This window comes from Balaenoptera physalus (genome assembly GCF_965194825.1).
Source record: "Balaenoptera physalus genome assembly, chromosome: 9".
Lineage (NCBI taxonomy): Eukaryota > Metazoa > Chordata > Mammalia > Artiodactyla > Balaenopteridae > Balaenoptera > Balaenoptera physalus.
This window is the reverse complement of record NC_138888.1, coordinates 551,168-561,216: the sequence shown is the minus strand read 5'-3', so window position 1 is coordinate 561,216 and position 10,049 is coordinate 551,168. Positions and strand designations below refer to the sequence as shown.

Sequence of the window (10,049 nt, the reverse complement as noted above, 5' to 3'; positions counted from 1 at the left end):
GGGGGGCGGTCACCCCCATTACAGTCGGCCCCTCTCGGTCCTTTGGTTCCCTGGCGCAAGGCCAGCGCTGCGGGCGCGCCCTCAGTCCGTCTGTGTAAGGGCTGCCTTGGGGGCCTAGCCTCCCCACAAGCCGTGGCTCCGAGGGGGTCACAGGGCTGCTCCCCCCTCACCTGCTTCCTTGATCGACCATGTGTCCTGGTGGCTCAGAGAGGAGGGTGCCTGTCGGGTGGACAGCAGCCCCAGGTGTCCCCGTCTCCGCCACGTCCTCCAGGGGCTGCTCGCAGGGCTGGAGCGCGTGCTGAGGAAGTGGTGCCGGGAGAGCCACCCAGCGGATGAGGCTTCTGCGCCGTGGTGATGGGGGGTGGGGGTCACTGACGTCCACAGTCAGGTCACCGTGTCACCTGACGCCAGCGGTGGGCGCTCTCGTGGGACAGACGTCAGCATGCTGTGCACTCACCTCCTTCTCACACCCACGAACCACTCTGATACCTCTGGCCCTCGACTTCCGGTCTCCTTGCTTCCAGGCCCCTGACCACCTGGCCACACTTACCAGTTGCTTCCTCCGTGAAGACCCACCCTCACGGCCATGGGTCCTTCCCGGCGCTTGACCTGCCCCCCGAGACAGTGGGGGGCTGCCCTTGAGGCTGTAACACTACAACTTTCTCCTTTAGGTGGTGTCAGTGGATTTTGCAGAAATAAACAACTCGTACTTGGGGCAGCCGGCCGTGGGAAGCTCTCCTGAAGCCTGTGGGCACACGGCGAGGAGGCGTGGGCATGAGAGCCTTTTGTCTCCGACCTGGGCCTTGGAACGTGCGCAGCCTGGTCCTGCGAGGGCGTCTGCGGTTTCAGGAGATGCTCCAGCAGGCGCCGACCCAATGCCGCGGCGGCTCAGACGACACCTCCCACCGTCTCGGTCACGAGGAAACTAGGAGCCTCGGGGGAGCCGGGCTTCTAGCCGGTACACGGGTCCGGAGGGCAGCTAGGAGAGTTACTGTCATGGTTGTGTCCCGGAACCCTTGGGTCTGTGCTGTGGGCCTGTTCGTGGCTCAGCCCCAGCCCCGCACAGGCCGCGCCCGCTCACCAAGAGCCTCCGCGAAGGCTCAACACCCACACCCCAGACGCCGCTGCTGGCAACTTCAGAGGCACGTTCGGCCGCCACTTCGCCGTCGGTTTTCCGTCTATCCTGCCCCAAGACGGTCTCCTGGCTGCCCAGGACTCTCGCCGGTCTTGGTCTGGGCTTCGAGGTGGGGGTGCTGTCTTCCTGTGAGCCTGGGCGCAGGCCTCCGTGGCTGCTGCCCCCGTGGTCCCAGGACCCCGGCGTGGGCTCCCACAGGGAGCGGCGTGCATCCTTTTGGTGTCGCGCTGCGTCTGCAGGCCCTTCCCGCGGCAGCGTGACACCCGTGACAAGCGCCGCCCTTGCTGGGGTGCCGGGCGCCTGGGCGGTGTGGCTGGTGCCTGCCCGCCCTCGGGGAGGCCACGCCGCTCCTGGCCGGTGCTGGGCTGGGCGCTGCCCGCGGGCTTCCTCCTCTCCGTCCGCTCTGTTTTCTCTGTCCGCCCTGCTACTGCAGAGCCCCTGCCTTGATCGGATGCTTCCCTGCGGCCACGCGGGTGGCAGCCGCAGCAGAGGGGCTGAAGCTCGTTGTTTTCCTCAGACAATGTCACACGTCGCTGGTGAGCTGCTCTTCACCGTGGAGCTGATGTGGAACTTCACTCCGCGGGGCAGGCGTCCTGAGGGCTGAGCCACACCGGCCGTCTTGCCAGCGGGAGTCGCCGGGGTAACGGGCGCCGGCGTCTGAGGTCCACGACTCGATGGGCACCGTCCGTCACGGCTGAGGAGGCCAAGCGACTGAGAAGCGGCCAGAGGCGCCTGATGTTAGCGAGTCGGCCTCAAGCTCCCCCCCGACGCTTTTTATTTTCTCTGCTGGCCGAATACCTTCAGCAGATGGAAACTGCTGGCGAAAAGGAAAGAAGTGAAGATGAGCTAAATTTGTTCTCCATCAGAAGCTCTCCAAGCCATTCAAGAGCGAGCCCGAGAGCGAGCCAGCTCGTGCCGGCCTCAGGAGCGCGGCCGCGGAGGTCAGAGGCCACGGGCTCGGACGCGGGACACGGGCTGGACCCCGGCTGCGTCACGCTCCTTCGCGGGCTCGGCCCCTCGCGCCCTGGTTTCTCGTGGGTGACGTGTGGAGGAGACGTCCCGCCCCGATTAGGCTGGCGTGACGACCGCGTGCGGGCAGCCCCCAGCCCCTTCCTGACCCGGGCGTCGGTGGCCCTGCCGGGAGGAAGGACGCGGGTGCCGCCGTGTGGCAGCCGCGCTGCGGGCGGGCGGAACGTCCCGGCCTAAGCCCGAGGTCCCCTCCCGCACCGGCGTCTCCGGATCTCTGCGGGGTTTTCGGTGAGGGAGGGGCGGGGAGCCGGCCGCCTCGGCCCGAGCGGCGCCGCGGGACTGCACTGGAGCCACGGGAGGCGCCCCTCAAGGTGGGTGTCGGGGGAGCCCAGACGCGCGCACACCCGGAGGAGGCTCGCTGGGTCGCGTCCCTCGGCCGCCCCTGCCCCGCTGTGCTTCTTCAGGGGTTTGGTCGCGAAGCTGCTCTTGCGAGTAGACTCTGGGCTCCTCAGACGAGGGCCGCTCCGGGGCTCCGTCAGCGCTGTCGGCGGGCGGGGCCCGCGCCTCACGGCGTTGCGCTTCTCTGTCGGGTCGCGGGGCGGCGCTCTTCAGCAAAGCACGGCCGCGGCGGCCGCGGGGGGCGCTGGAAGCCTCTGAGGGGAGGGGCTGGGGGATCATGGATGCAGGCGGCACCTGCTCCTTCCTTCGGCCTTGCCTGCAGCGGGCAGAGCCCGGGCTGCCCGGGAAGGTGAAGGGCGGCCGCCAGCTTGTCGGCAGCGCCCACGGGGCTTTCCCCGGAAACGAGCTTTCACTCCGGCCCGGCGAGGCAGGAGCTCCGTCCTCAGGGAGGAAAGCCCGGGCGGGACTGACCCTGTAGCTCAGAGAACGAACCGCAGGGGAGAAGCTCTTTGTTTGAGGACTGGGGTTGATTTCCTGCGGAGGACGGCGTTCGGCGCGGAGTCGCCGGGGAAGGGGCCTCCCGCCGGCTCCCCTTTACTGCGAATTCCCGGCGGGCGTTGCGGCGTCCGGGGGCGGCCGAGAGGAGCCGCGGGGCGCAGGCCTCCGCAGGGCGTGGCTGCGGCCAGCCTGCGGCCACACTGCGCAGTTCCAGGAAGACGACGTCGCTGTGTTGGTGCCCGTGCCCCCGAGTCTTCGAGGCAGACATAACCTGCAGCTGGACCCCTCCGGGCCCCCGGGGCCCTGGATAATGTGGCACCAGAGTGAATCGATTTGGGACCGTTCACAGCCCATCTAAGATCAGTTCCTAAGCTTTTCCAAAGAAGACCCTGGATGATGCAGGAAGTTCTTTTGACACGTCATTCAGTTCCTTTAAGACCAGAGTGTTTTAGGGTACATTCAAAAAAGCCCGTCACGGGCTGAGCCCCACATCACTGGTTACAGTCGGGGCGGGCGGTGGCACAGGTGCGTCTGTGTAAGTACCGGGTGGGCGCCTTGTTCCCCGAGTACCTCGAGGTCCTAATTGTTCACGTCCGCCCCCTCTCCACCCGCACCCACCCCGGAGCACAGCTCCTTCTGGAGCGAGGGGCCCCCGGGAAGCCATCTCCTCGGGGGAGGAGGGCGGGGCCGGGGTGGGGCTGGTCCTCTCCCCGCAGGGGGCGTGGCCAGCGTGGCCCGTGCCACCTGGCATCTCCTCTCCGTCTCATCACAGCCCCGTTTCTACAAGGCTTTGCAGGTGGGGTCTCCCGAGGGCGAATCCCCACAGCAGCACTGTGAAGGCGCAATCCCGCCCGCCTTACAGGGAGAGAGCAAGGACCCGAGAGAGGGGCTCCCAGCGTCGCGGAGGGGAGGGTCTTGATGCAGGCGTGCGTTCTGGGCCGGGGACTCATCCAAACGGAGGCAAGGCCTGTTGGGTGGCGGCACCGAGTTTGACCTCCTTTCAGCCCGCCTAAGCGTGTTCTCTGTTCTACTACGAGACCCCTGGGGGTGCTCAGGGGTCTCCCTGGGCCTCCCCGCAGCTCTGCGTGGGAATGTAACTTGGCAGCTGCAGCCCATGAATAACTGTATTCCACAAACCTCGCCCCTGAGTTACTGCGACTCTCCCCTCCCATTTGTAAGACGTGACCCGGCTTTGAGTGTCAGTGAGGAAATGTCACGAGCCTGCCCTTCCTGTGAACGTGTGTTAGCGCTGTCAGCGCTCTGGAGGGGCCCAGTTTCTTGCTGGGATCAGATTCCTGTATTTCAGCTCATTTCTTTCTTTTTCTTCCCTGTAGTAGTTGATAATTCCGATTTCTCTGGCTTGGATGAAAGTTACATAATAAATAGACATAACTAATCAGAAAATAAGTACTTCATTCCACCGTGGGCAAGGCATTCTGCCAGGGATGCTGAAGGGTCCCAAGAGGCCGCAGAGGGAAGAGGCCGTCGCTGTGGATGGCAGGGATGGATGGCAGGGAGTGCCATCCGAGAGGCGCTGGGTCTGGGGTCAGCAGGGGCCCCAGGTGCCATAAGGTCCTGCTGTTTCCCTCTCCATCCGTAGTCTGGGTTGGAGTCATCAGATTGGCCTTGGGGGGTATGCCAGGTGAGGAGAGAGGTGAGGAGAGACCCTTGGGAGGAATGATGGTTAGAACAAAGCACAACCAGGAAGGCCGAGAAGGATCCAGCCGAGTGCAGGAGGGAGGCCCCGGGGGTTCAGAGGAAGACATGACCCCAGAAATGTCTCGGAACGAGGCTGGGGAACGTCCACGTCTCTGGCAATCGGGGTCAGGTGGGCGGGAGGGGGCAGGAGGCAGGAACCACGGACTGTGTCCCCGTGGGTTCACAGAGAAGGGGAGGGGCCTGGCAGGGGCTCTGCTGGAGAGCCGAGCGGGCCGGGGAGACCAGTGCATCTCAGGACTCAGAGTGTCTGAAGGAGGAGAAGATCCTGGAGCAGGTGAGATGGTCAGGTGTGCGGAGCCCTGCGTGAGGCCGCCTGACCTCAGAGAAGAGGGAGGGAAAACATGCTGCAGAGGGTTTCAGGGAGGAAAGAAGCTGAAGAAACGGACACAAAGCAGCTAAATGCCCTCGGTGCAGCAGGAAGAGAATGGGTCTTCCGGGACCGGAGAGGTCGGAGGAGGGGCTGAGGGTGGGAATGTGGGACGAGGGCTTGGAGGAGGTGAGGGCGTCGGTCAGCGGAGGACAGCACTGCCCGGGAGCCGGGAGGCGAGGAAACCTGCCACCATGCCTCTCAGGACACGGGAGCAAGCTGGCTCCATCCTCCCGTTCTTTCTCTATGGATGGTCGACCTCGGTTACTTACAGGTCAGGGGAGCCCTGTGGCCCTTTTAGCCTGGCCATCGCGTCCACGAGCGGGGATTCAGGACGGACTGGTGCTGGGGGCGCCTGGGAACCAGTCGAGGCCCATTTGCTTCGTACTGTTTATCGTGGCGCGGCAGGAACGCAAGAAGGTGTGAGAGCGACCCCGGTGGGGCTGCGGCGGCGAGACAAACGCTGGGGTGTCACTGCCTGTAAAGCCTGTTGTGTCCAGATGGCTGCCGCCCGTCCAGCCCCGTCGCTGTGTTTGTAACACGTCCTCAGGGCCCCCCCCGCTGCCCCCCCCCCCGCCTCCCGGGGCCACCGAGGCCCTGCCTGCCCGGCTCTGCTCGCCTGAGTCCCCGCGGCTTCCTCCACCTTCTGCCGGCGCCCGACGAGCATCCGAGGGCCGAGGCCCCAGGGACTGACGAGAGGGCGTCTCCATCCCGAGAGGGACGCCCCCCGGAGGCCGGCGCCGGCACTGCCGACTCCACGGTGTTCATCGCCACAGAGGTCGCCACGTTCTCAGCTGTCACTCGTGCAGAGCAGGTGCTCTGCGAACCCAGCCGTCCAGGCACGCCCTCCGCCCGCGTGGCAGCTCTGCCGTGGCTCCCAGGACGCCGCCCGGCGGGTCCGAGAAGAAGCGGCCAACTTACCCCCCACCGTCCCGTCTTTTCTGGAGCATTCGCAACAGCAGGTCTGATTGCTGAGGATGTGGTGGGGGGGCAGTTTTCACACCCACTTTGGGACCAATCAGCCGCTCGCTGAGGCAGCGCCCCCCAGACTCCTTGCTCACCCTGCGACCACCCGTGGGGCCGCCGCGTCCTCGGGTCCAGGTGGACGCTGAAGTGGGTGGAGGACAGGTCAGGCCCCGCTGCTCCCTCTGTGCGGGGGCACCGCGCCCACAAGGCCTCAGCGGGCAGGAGGGGAGCCGGCGGGGCAGCCGCAGGGGCGGGGGGCGGGGACACCCTGCAGAGGGCTGGCAGCGGTCAGCCAGAGCCGGGTGTGTTTCAACCCCAGAGAGTGGGCCGAGCACGACCCCAAAGTGAAGGACAAGGGCAGAAGATGCTGCAGGTGCCAGAGGGACCCCACGCGGGGTGAGCGCGTGTGAGACAGGAATGGGACCCAGCGGACAAAGGCAGCAGCACGGTCACCGTGGCCGAGGTGGCCGGACGGGAGGCTCCTGTCGGACCCGAGCACTCGGCCTGGACTGGATGCTGAGTGAGGCCTGCGGGTCCACCTGAGGATGGAGGAACCGAGCGTGGCCAGGCTGTGGGCTGTGGCCCGTCACCCCTGTAGGGTTTGGAACTTCAGCCTCTGTGGGACCAACACAAAGTTCCCAAGTCCACTGGGTTCGATTGACAGCTCTGATCTCTTCTCTGGCTGGCTCTGGGAAAGGACTTTTGCCAATCTAATAGGTTTTCTATTATAATAAGTTTGAGCATCTGTTTGTATTTTTTTCCCCTGGAATATCTAGAGGTTTTGCCCATTTATCTATTGGGTTGCAGATCTTTGTCTTTCTTGTTGATTTCTAGGAGCTCTTTATATACTAAGGATATAGCTTGTGATAGGAGGTGAATATATATATATATATATATATATATATATACACACACACACACACACACACATATATTTTTTTCTCATTGTCTTCCTTATTTCTTAATTTGATGATGGTAGTTTTTTTATGCAGAAGTTTTTATTTTTGTGTAGTTAAATTTATAAATCCTTCTTTTACTGCTTTTGGATTTTCAGTTTTAATTAGAAGAGTCTTTCCTTGACTACAAAGTTATAAAGGAATTTGCCCATGATTTCTGTTAGTACTTTTCTGAGTTTATGTTTAACATTTATATATTTGACTCATTTGGAACTCATTTTGATGTACAGTGTGACACATGGTTGCAGCTTTTATCTTTTCTTATTTATTTTGTTGGATAGCTACTCTGTTGTCCTAATGCTGTTTATCCCACGGTTGCTTTTTCACTACTGATCTGAGATGTCACCTTTACTACATACTAATTTACCACATACTTCCAGCACAGCAATGGTCTAATGATTAACACTGGATTTTCCTACCTATTCTTGTTTCTTTTTCTATTTGAACTTTCGAATCAAATTGTCTAGTCATCTTCTCACAATAAAAAATTCAAAATCAAATATCCAGAAAAACCTCAATCCATCATTTTTGTTGTGGTTATGTTAATTTATGAAACAGGTTGGGGAGACTGTGTCCTGTGATGTTGAGTCTTCCTGGTGAAGAACGTGGTAACCTCTCCATTTGTTCAAGTTTTCTTATATGAATTTTTTAGGGTATTTAAAAATGTTTCTCAAATAGATCTTAGTTTCTTAGGTTTATTCCTAGAAACTTTATCTTTGTTTTTTGGATAATTAAATGGGGGTAATTTCTTCCATTATATCTTTTAAAGCTATTGGTTTCTCTATTTTAATTTTATACCCTGATATCTTACTAAATTTTCTTATTATTTGTAGAAGGTTTTCACTTCGTGTTGTCTTTGGGCTGAGATAGATGTATTTTGCCATGTTAAGGAAATATTTAATCCTATTTTATTGAGGTTTTTAATGCTGAATTTTATCAAATACTTTTTCAGCTTCTCTGAAGATGATCCTATTATTTTTTAAATCTTTAGAGCTGTTAAGAGATAAAACAAATTACCTATAACCACTTTTGCAACCAGCTTTTTAAAAGTTTTGAATTTTATTTTGACATGTAATTATGTTTAGCTGAGCTCTATAGCATGTATTATTGAAAACCCAATTTTCCATAAGGGCATAGTATTTTCTCAAGCATCTGGAGTTCAACAGCATCTTGAATTCATTTAACAAAGCCTTACGGCAAAAAAACAGAGCTGTGCAGTCATGCCATTATTTAAAAGCTGACATTCGTTCTCTGAGTTTGAAAAATAATAGATATATATATTTTAATGAAGAAAGTGACATACAGTATGCTCGTCTTAAAGCAAGCGTCTTAAACAAAGCAAGAGTGCACAGAAGTAGGTATGTAGGAAGCTAGAAGGATTAGATAAACATTGTCAATAAATTTAAATTGACGGGATACACACTTTTAAAATGCCTTTTAAAAATAACATAAGAAATAAGTTAGAAAGCAAATAAGTAGAAAATCTAAGTTCACAGATGCCTGCTATCAGACGGACCTGCCTGCACGCCGGTCTCCATGGCAACAGCAGAGTGAGGGACCGGAGACTGAGGAGCTGCCACAGTAAACCCATCGATCACCTGAACACCTTCATTTCGGAAGCTTGCTTGTTGCCTTTCAATTTTACAGAATCACATTACAATTTTGTGGTGACTGGAAACCAAGAGGAGAAAAGATTTCTACCTCCAAGATGGAGCAGGCATTCACCACTAAAGGGGAGCGATCTTGAGGCTTTTTACAAAATATTTATCCCCTGGGACTTTGGTCAGGTGCAAGGAGCCCAAGCCCTGGGTCTGGATGCGTAAACCTCCAGCATCACACGCAGGACCCAGTTTTTGATATTATGTGTGTCATGGAGGTGCCTGTAAATGGGCTACAGACACTGACTTATGGGTTATTTATTTGTTGCCTCTGCAGTGCAGGTGGCAATAAACACACCACCTTGAGGTAGGGGCGTTGGGAAAGGCTCATCAAGTCGAGAGCTGTTAACCTGCTGGCATTTCCTCCTCCTGGACCTCCTCCTTAAACAGCTGGGCAGGGACCGCATCCGCCTCTCCGACGGCTGTAACACTGGGTGATGGATCTCACGCGGCTGCCATTGCGGGTGGAGCCCAGCACCTGCGTGCTGTCCGATCCAAGGCTCCTGGAACATGTTTGTTTAAACCAATCAACGCTTTCTGATGATGGCACGAGCCTTAAAGCCTTGATGCTGCCATTTTTAAAGGGCAAAGCATGGCTGAAAATAACAGAACTCATCCCCACAGCAGCAGCCCTGGGAGATGAACCAAGGGTTTCCCCGCGTGCTGTCCGTGCCGCCGCCTCTCACCTGCACGTGGGGTAAAAGCCGCACAAGAGACTAACCAGAAGCGAAAGACTGGAAACGAATGAGAAGGCACCGGGCAGGCTCCCGCTCAAAAGGCCCCACCAGCCAGCCGGATCTCGGCCCACTGAGGTCACATGTGCAGAGGGGCCTTGGGCGGCGGGTAAACTGCGGGAGGGGTGATCCGGGGGTGGGCGGCCGAGCAGAGGAGCAGAACGGCTTCTTCAACGTTGTAAAGGTTGCTTAACGAAGAAGCCACTGTAAGGGGGCCTACGGCCCGTGCGTATCTGCTGACTAACTGGCGTTACACGGCCATCTGTGTGCTCAGCTCTGCCCCAGGGCTCCTGTGCCTGGAAAGCCTCCTGTTCCATCAGGAGGACCTGTCGTCCACGCACAGGACAAAATAGCCGAGGCTCACGTGCCCCCAGGCAGCGCTGGTGAACAGCGCACCCTGGACAGAGGGGCTGGCGTGATGTGACATTTTACATACGTGAGCAGGCATCAGATAAGCAGGAAGGCTTATTCCATCACCCAAGTCCATCCTGCGGACTCAGCTTCCGGGAGCACAATATAATATCTCAGTCAAAAGTTAAATCCTTCCTTGGCCTGGATTTCTTTAGGGATAATCCTGACTAGAGCATTTACACGGAGAGAAGACCCGTGTTTGTCAGAAGTACCTCCTAGCAAGCTCCCTGGTGAGGG

General features: G+C 57.8%; 1 long non-coding RNA gene across 1 annotated transcript; it reads right to left on the bottom strand.

Moving 5' to 3' along the window:
* Positions 1 to 671: 671 nt before the first annotated feature.
* LOC309667416 lies at positions 672 to 9,254 on the bottom strand. The gene is made up of 3 exons (XR_014267759.1): positions 5,360 to 9,254; positions 2,619 to 4,668; positions 672 to 2,546 (listed from the first exon to the last, which is right to left on the bottom strand). It is a non-coding gene; the product is annotated as an uncharacterized lncRNA (long non-coding RNA).
* Between the last annotated feature and the right edge of the window lie 795 nt (positions 9,255 to 10,049).